Genomic DNA, 8,794 nt, shown 5'->3' on the forward strand with positions numbered 1-8,794 from the left:
CGCGGACTGTGTGAGGGTGTGATGAACCGATGTCGCGTATGTGGTGTGCGCGTTGTGTGTCGTCCGATTCTGAGATACTTATCACATTGTCTTCATATCTCGGCTGCATCACTAACATCGCGCGGTTTCTCATTGACTGATATCCTGCACTATAAACTCATCAAAGTTTCTCATTCACTTAAAATATGTGCCAAATTCTCTGAGCCCACCCAGTATGTCGCAGGCGGTATGCCTGCGTGGCCACCAGGCACGTACCCAGGGGGGGGCCCGGGGGGGCCGGGCCCCCCCCCCCCCCGAAATCAAGTGGCATACCTCCCCCCCCCCCCTCCCCACCCACGCCACCACTCCTCACACATTCCTAAAGCGCCGCCAGATCAATGTTGATACTTGGCAGCTGTTCATCGGTGAGCATTATGCTGCCTTTTTCACTCCTTTTAGATGGCGGTAGTTATCGGCATCTCTTGTTATGTGAAGGACAGTTTTCTCATAGATTCCGCACCCGTGCGATTAACTCGAGATGCGTTCAGTTGTCACCATCTATTCAACCGTCACGCGCATAGCTTTTGCTTTTGTTAGTTCAACCTTCTTTGTTTAGGCTGATCCTGGGACCAGGAGAGGGATGCGGCTGTTACTCAGCTGGTCTGTACTCTCATGGAACGAGTTGCGGCCGGAGAAAACACCAATTGCGTTTAACTTTTCCCTTTGCTTCATTATTTCCTCGAGTTACGGCTCGCCGCGACGCTGGCACATGCCCGGAACCATATACACGTGATATGGGTCAGATCAGGTGGGAAATAAAATAATGTGCAAGAGCGTCCATCATGAAACCCTGCAATAACCCTTAAACCCATAAGCAAGATGACTGTGGCCCGTTACCTCGTCTATTTTTCCCTAATTGTATAGCACTTTTCGTGCAAAATTGGCAACTGGAAACAAAAAATCGCAAGAAGTTGAGAAATTAAGCGATCTAGTAAGGGAGAGAGCCAAGGCAACAACCAAACTGCAAGCAAAAGCGAATAATAAGAAAAAGTTAACCGTTGTTTATGAGAATATTTATGCATCAACATCTTTTTATTTAAAAAGGAAGTAGAGAAAAGGCCACCAGAAGTAGAAAACAATTCACAGTTAGCTTCCACAGTTATCGGTCGAACCGCCTCACGTAGCCACTTCTCTGCTGTGCTTATGTGAGTGTTTTTCTAACCTATCGCGGTGAGCGCAGTACGTCTAGAATCTCAGAGTCCTGCGCTCTACGCGGTTGTATGGGACTGGCGGCCGCACAGCGTTACGCAATTCGCGGAACTGTCAAAACTGATCAACAAGGCGAAAATAACTGATATTCGAAACTATAACATGAGAAAGACTGAAGAAGCCGTAAAAAATGAACGCAGCCTGATATCAGTAAAAAAGAAACCTGGCATAGGACAAACCATGATGTATGCACTAAATGATAAGAAGGATAATATCATCAGCAATCTCGAAGATATCGTAAAAGCAGCGGAAGAATTCTAAGCTGACCTGTATACAGTACCCAGAGGAGTCACGATACCTCACTTAGAAACAGTAATGAACAGGATACAGAAACTCTCCTATAACTAGCCATGAGGTCAGAAGGGCCCTGCAAGACATGAAACGAAGAAGAGCAGGAGGAAAAGGTGGAATAACAGTCGATTTAATCAAAGATGGAGGAGACATAATGCTTGGAAAACTGGCGGCTCTTTATACGAAGTGTCTATCGACTGCAAGGGTCCCAGAAAACTGGAAGAATGCAGACATACTAATCCACAAAAAAGGAGACCTTAAAGAATTGAAAAATTATAGGACCGTTAGCTTGCTCCCAGTATTATATAAAATATTTACCAAAATTATATACAACAGAATAAGGGCAACACTGGATTTTATCAACCAAGGGAACAGGGTGGCTTCAGGAAGAGATACTTTACAATGGATCACATCCATGTCATCAATCAGGTTATCGCGAAATCTGGAGAGTGCAATAAGCCTCTCTATGTGGCTTATATAGATTACGAAAATGCATTTGATTCAGTAGAGATACCAGCAGTCATAGAGGCACTACGTAATCAAGGAGTACAGAACGCTTACGTAAAAAGCTTGGAAAGTATTGCTACATGCGTGTGGTATTTGTTTGTTTGAACGATGCGCGTGGGCGCCATCACTCCAGAAAAGAGGAGGAAGAACGAACTGGGCTCGCGCTGTGAATCTAACCGGTCAGCGCTGCAACCGTTGTTCTAAATATAATCTGTAAATAGTTTCTCGTCTTACTGACTCGTCCTTCGCGGAAGAATATCTACAGAGGTTCTACAGCTACCTTAATTCTACACAAGAAAAGCAGGGAGATACCTATAGAGAATGGGGTCAGACAGGGAGACACAATTTCTCCAAAGCTATTCACTGCGTGCTTAGAAGAATTCAAGCTATTAAAATGGGAAGGCTTAGGAATAAAGATCGGCGGCAAATATCTTAGCAACCTTCGGTTTGCCGATGACATTGTTCTATTCAACAACAATGCAGACGAGTTACAACAAATGATTGAAGACCTTAACAGACAGAGTGTAAGGGTAGGGTTGAATAATAATATGCAGAAGATGAAGATAATGATAAATAGCCGGGCAAAGGAACAAGAGATCAGGATCGCCAGTCGGCCACTAGAGACTGTGAAGGTCAATTAATCACAGGGAACCCTGATCATGAGAAGGAAATTCACAGAAGAATAAAAATAGGTTGGATCGCATACGGCAGACATTGCCAGCTCCTGACTGGAAACTTACCATTATTATTGAAAAGTAAGGTGTGCAATCAGTGCATTTTGCCAGTGCTGACATATGGGGCAGAGACTTGAGAGCAAGTTAAGGACAGCGCAAAGAGCGATCGAACGAAGATTGCTAGGCACAACGTTAAGAGAGAGAAAGATAGCGGTTTGGATCAGAGAGCGAACGGGTATAGACGATATTCAAATTGAAATCAAGAGGAAAAAATGTAGCTGGGCAGGTCATGTAATGCGCCGGTTAGATAAACGTTGGACAATTAGGGTTACAGAATGGGTTCCAAGAGAAGGGAAACGCAATCGAGGACGACAAAACACTAGGTCGAGCGATGAAATTAGGAAATTCGCGGGCGCTAGTTGGAATCAGTTGGCGCAGGATAGGGGTAATTGGAGATCGCAGGGAGAGGCCTTCGTCCTGCAGTGCACATAAAACAGGCTGATGATGATGATGATAATTATGATGATGATGATGATGATGATGATGATGATGATGGAGGTGGTGGGCCCCTCCCCCGAAAGAAAATCCTGGGTACGTGCCTGGTGGCCATGCATATGAGTACCTCATTGCCGTACAGCTTGCTTTTACCTATCATCGGAGCGGAAAATTAGCACTAACGTACGTGCGGGCATCACATTTGGCGGTACGCTGAAAGATACGCTATAAATACGCTGGATTACTTATCGTCGCTGGCGATAATGCAAGCGCCTGAAGGGCCCTGTGATGGCCCAACCACACGCGGTGAATCGTGCGCGCCTGGCTGCGCGTCACGCGTCTGCGAGGCCGTACGCGCCTGTCCTACGCGTCTAGAGAGGGCATACGCGCAGGAAACGCGCGCGTCAAGGTCTTGATCTTGGGCGTCATTTTGAGCGTACGCGATGGAAGTGGCAGCTTGCGCACCGACGTCACGTGGGCCGCATGTACACTTCCGGCGGTTCGGAAAGGTTGTTGGAAGTTTCAGAATCGTGCGGAGACGCCGGGAGTCGCTGCTGGTTTCGTGTCGATAGAGCACAGAGGCTATGGAGGCGATCAACAACGAAGCGCTGATCGCCTGCGTTGAGGCTCGACCTGCGCTTTGGTAGCAGGCGAAGCACAAGCGCCACTAGAACAAGCACTTGACGAGGTGGTCGTGGATCGTCATGCCCAACGCTGCCGAACAGGTGAGTGCTCGGAATTTTATACGGGCGTCATAGCGGAGCAGTTTCAATCGCGATCGAGCCCGATCGGGGTCGGATTTTGTGATCACGATTGCCTGTACCGCGCAATCTGCGTAGAACCGATCGTGATCGAGAAATTCGATCGCGCTCGATCGCCATCGAAAGCCTAGCTGTGTGGCACTGGTATAAGCTGCCTCTCTCATCAGCCGACTCGCAGATGTCAAAAACGCGTTTCATCTGTGCAGATGACGTTATCACAGCGCTGCAAAAGTGATGGAAGTCCCTGGGGAATAAATTTCGGCGCCTGGGAAGACGTTTCAGAAAGAAAAGAGCCGCGCCGTACCAGTCGACGTTCACGACGACGTCATCTGGCTGTTTTTCGATCAGATGTTTCTGCGCTACACAATGGAGTGTAGACCGTAAGTGATCTTGAAGTTTCCATCTTAGCCGGCGTGTTAAAAATGAAACACGGGATTTTAGTGCTTTCCCTTTACCACGTTGACCGGCGATGCCGTATGTTTGTATTATAGCTGGCAATGCACCGCGCTTATGGGAATCGACTCAAAATTGTGCTTACACAAGCAAGTCGACGCACAGTATGCATTATATTCAGCTTTGCCTAATTGGCGATAAAATATTTGTGCTGCATCGCCGCTCCGATTATCGCATATTTCGTTAAATGTGATCCGTAAGGGGACATACAAGCAGTACAAGAATAGCTTTGTATATTTATTTATTTAGGTACCCACAAAGCCAGTTTGGCTTTGCAGTGGGGAGCAGAGAAAGCAGAAATACAGGTACAAAATAACAAGTAAAATAGCACTTAAAAACCTGACGATAAAGCATAAGACAGAAGTACAGAGAATATCACATACAAATTAGCAGGATGAATAAAAAGAAAAGGGCTTGCATGATGCACACACAAAAACAAAACACAAAACATGTAAGTAGTTGTTTTTTTATTCTGTGCACTGATCCTAGAAGGCAGCGTGCAAGTCAATGGCCAGTATTTAACTGAGTATTGAATGTTGCTATATTCACGTGTACCTTGGGCACATTAATGCAGTTTTAATTTTGCATTTGGTTGCTTGCCAGCAGTGTGCAAATCGGTGCTTCATCACAGACCCTCAAATATTACCTAGCTTGCTTAGGGATTCATTCAGTGTCATCACGCTGTAGGAATAAATGCGCCATAGCACTGACATTGTCAGCTGTGTAATTGATAGTTCTTTTTGCGTTTGCTCAGCAGTGTCCTTACCTAATTATCAGCCTGCGGTTATTCTACAGATCCCAGGTGCTGTGGTTACTGGTTTAAGCGAAGCTTTCACGATGTTTGTGGAGAACGCTGTTCCTGCTTAGCAAAATTTCCAAGGAAGGACTAGATGATCCAGTTTACCACATTCGCGCTGTGCAAAAAATGATTATTGAAATTTTACATGCCAAAACCACGATCTAGTTACATTATTTTAATTGGTATTTGAATTACGTCCAGTACTGGTCACTCGTGCAACACAGTAGCCAGTAGTCAGCTGGGATGACAATGGTTCAACGACTACATTAATATCAGTATGAGGCGAGCTATTTTTGGTAAGACAGTAGGAGCAGCGGTAGGAAAGTCCAGAGAAGAGGCAAAAAAAGCTTGGCTCTAAGAAACCTTCTGGAAGGGTTTGCTCGCTAAGGTCAGCTTTGCTGGGCCAAAACACCCTTTACAAGGCAGATGGCAAGAAGACAAATGTTATTAGACGTAACTTCCTAAATACAAACAAATGCACTGACTACTACGTACACAGCTTCACACTGTGTTTAGACGTACATTCAGTTAAGAAAAACAGTTTAGAATGAGATGAAGTTTACAAACAAGTGAAAGGAAAACAAAGTTACAAGTAAAGAACGTTTCAAGTAGAAAAACTAGAACAGGAGAGAGCCTTATGCTAAAGCAAGACCTAACAGTACTACTACTCTATGTTTAGAAAGTGCAAGCATAGGTCTTTCAACATGAAATTTATTAAGTGGTTTTACTGAGTAAATGTAGTGGAATGCTTCCTGCTAATTATTTCAAAACTGAAACATTCCAAATATCATAAACTGTTTTGAGTAGAAGTAATCACTAGGCTTTAGGCATGCAGATCTCGTAAGAACTGCTTAAATGCATCACAAGCAAAAACAGAAAAAGATACAAAAGCTACACTTACGCGCATGCAGAAACTGTTCATTCTGGTTGTGTAGGCAAGCCACTTTTGTCCCTACAAAACTGATTCAGAGCTTCAGTGTACTCTAATAAAATCACACACTAAAACAAACGTGGACGGATTTCAGCCTTCATATATTTTTGCATCCAGACTGGCACATTATTTACACATTGACAGTATGTGCAAACCTTATTAAGCTCACATGCAGGATGTCCGCCAACCTTCCACCAGTGCCCCCATCGAGTGAGGAGGGAAGTGCTGCAGACATCTTAACAAAAAATGTGCCAGTTTTCTGATCTGGCAACACTTGAAGTGCCATCACCGTCAAGTGAAGAGTCACAAGCGCCAGCATCCACTCTGTCTTCGGCGTCGCATGAGTCTGTGGAGTCTCAGGACATTTTGGAATCTCTTGAATCACCGATGTTTCAAGAACTTCTGGTTCCTGAGGATTCTGAGGCACACCACAGCAGTCCGCAGTCAGAAGCATCGCTGGCTTCAGCAGGCAGTCGTAGGCTGGATACGTTAGGAAGCATTGCTTCTGAAGCACAGTCAAGGGGGAGGAAAAGGAAAAAGAAAGATTAGAGTGAGTTAATATATGAGGAATTAGGCAATGTTTCAAGTGCAATCAAAAGATGCAAACCACAGGACGACCTCGAACTTTTGCCGTCTCTCTGCTCAAACACATTAGAGAGGTCAGTGAGGATACGCATCTCGACTTGAAAATTAAATTGATGCAAGTAGGAGAGTAATTCAAAGATTAATGTTTTTAATGTATACTTTTTGTATAATAAAGCCAAGAGACAATGAAACAAAAGGAAATCACTGATGAATTTAATTACTTTATATCGAAATGGAAAAATAAGGAGGAAAATGAAAGTATATGAAAAGGTAGCTTCCCACTAATGGGAGACGAACCCAGAACCTTGCATTGCTTTACCAGTAGAGCTGCAGCAATGGCTATCCCTCTGCAAACTTTCTTGGGCCTGTATGTGCATGTACTAGATCTCACCCTGGTAGTGTTAGCCAGTGCTACTCATGCAAGAACACTCCAAGAGCCTGATCTAGTACACATAAACATGCTATGAAATTGATGGTGGAATAGCCTCCAGCTCAATTGGTTTTGGTTTTAGCTCCCACCAGTGGCAAGTTATATTTTGTCCACTTTCATTTCCCTTCTCCTTGTGATGTTGACATTACAAATAAAATGACAGTTATTTTCCTTTATGCTTCATATACGTTTCCTTGTCTGTTGTTGTCATGTCAAAGCCCCTCAGCTCTTCTTTTTTGTTCATTTTACATTGTGTTGTATCCATATTTTTGTGCGGTATTCAAGAATTTCATAAAGTTGATATCTGTGGGCCTGGTTGGCTGGCCATTGCTGCTGTAGATATGTGTGAACATGTTTTAGCAACACACCTAGGATAAAGAAGCACTGACTTGCAACTAAAGGTTTGTTGTTGCAAGACAGATGTTTATCGCTTTCATCTGTGTTTACTCATTCAGCCTGTCTTGCAGCAATGAACCTTATTGAGTTCACCACCTGTGCATGTAGAGTTCGTGCATGCATCTAGAAATGCCTGTACATGCCTGTAAATAAAAAGAAATGTAATGAACCTTCAACCAGACCCCATTGAAAATTTCGGTTATAGGCTGCAAGTTGTAAAGCCTGTTGGGGCGTTCTAGCAGCGCAAGCATTTTTCAAATTGTTTTATTATTATTAGGAGAGCTAGCAGAAAGGGAAAAGTCTTGCCACCACATAGCCAGGAGGCGAGGTTCACTGCCAACATAGACAACCTCAACCTCTCCCACAACTATCATCCACAAACCACATTCCTGGTATTTTTTTTTCTTTGTGTTCCGTGGCTCAGTTCCAGATTTGGTTTTGCACGTTGTGCATTGGATGTTTGGCCAAAGTCTTTGTACGTAATCAGTGACATTGAAGGCAGTGTGTAAATGAAACATTTATACGTATGACCCTGCTTCTCTGGCAGGAAGCAGGGCTACCTGACGGGAGCCGTGAACAGCATGTGAGCTTTAAAAAATTTCTTAAGCGGAAAAAATGCAAGACATTTCTGCGGCTGTCGTGCTGTTCTGCGGTTGTTTAATACTTTGCAGGCACGATGGCCACTATATGACTTACACACCACTGCAGAGTCTAGCCGCCTCAATCCCCACACAGTAAGTCAAGGCAACATCTTTTATGTCTTACCGGAAGGCCAAGTAGCTTGAATGCAAGTTGAAAAAAAATTTGTATGCATGTCTCAATTGTTTGAATACTAATTATGATGACATGATTTTTCTTGACAATGCTCTACATGGCTGTGGGGGCCCTTTTCGGGTGACATACGATCAAAATTCGTTTGTGTAGGTTAGCTACCACCTTTGTTTAATACTACATGTGCAAGCATACCTCGGTGCATGTTTTACAGGTTGCGCAAGGTCAAAAGCACTGAGGTAGCTTTTTTGCGATGCCAGTCGATGGCAGTTTTTTTTAGAGTTAGCCGTAACTGTTGCACTGGTGATGCAGTAAGTGGAAACTTTCAGTCTCTGTGATCATGCGATCATTTTTTTCCTGTATTTCTTTTCACGCGCATTGTCAGTACCATCATTACTATTTCTCGTTTTGTATCAGCATTTCGTGTCCCATTTTTTTTATTTGTTTATGAGT

At 44.0% G+C, this 8,794-nt stretch overlaps 1 long non-coding RNA gene across 2 annotated transcripts; it reads left to right on the forward strand.

Moving 5' to 3' along the window:
• Positions 1-3,753: 3,753 nt before the first annotated feature.
• On the forward strand, positions 3,754-6,575 carry LOC140212873 (uncharacterized). Of its 2 annotated transcripts, none has more exons than XR_011889846.1 (2): positions 3,754-3,940; positions 6,335-6,575. It is a non-coding gene; the product is annotated as an uncharacterized lncRNA (long non-coding RNA). The 2 variants fall into 2 exon arrangements; XR_011889847.1 differs by lacking the exon at positions 3,754-3,940 and adding an exon at positions 4,262-4,356.
• Positions 6,576-8,794: the final 2,219 nt, after the last annotated feature.

The sequence above is a fragment of the Dermacentor andersoni genome, chromosome 8 (assembly GCF_023375885.2).
Source record: "Dermacentor andersoni chromosome 8, qqDerAnde1_hic_scaffold, whole genome shotgun sequence".
NCBI classification, from domain to species: domain Eukaryota; kingdom Metazoa; phylum Arthropoda; class Arachnida; order Ixodida; family Ixodidae; genus Dermacentor; species Dermacentor andersoni.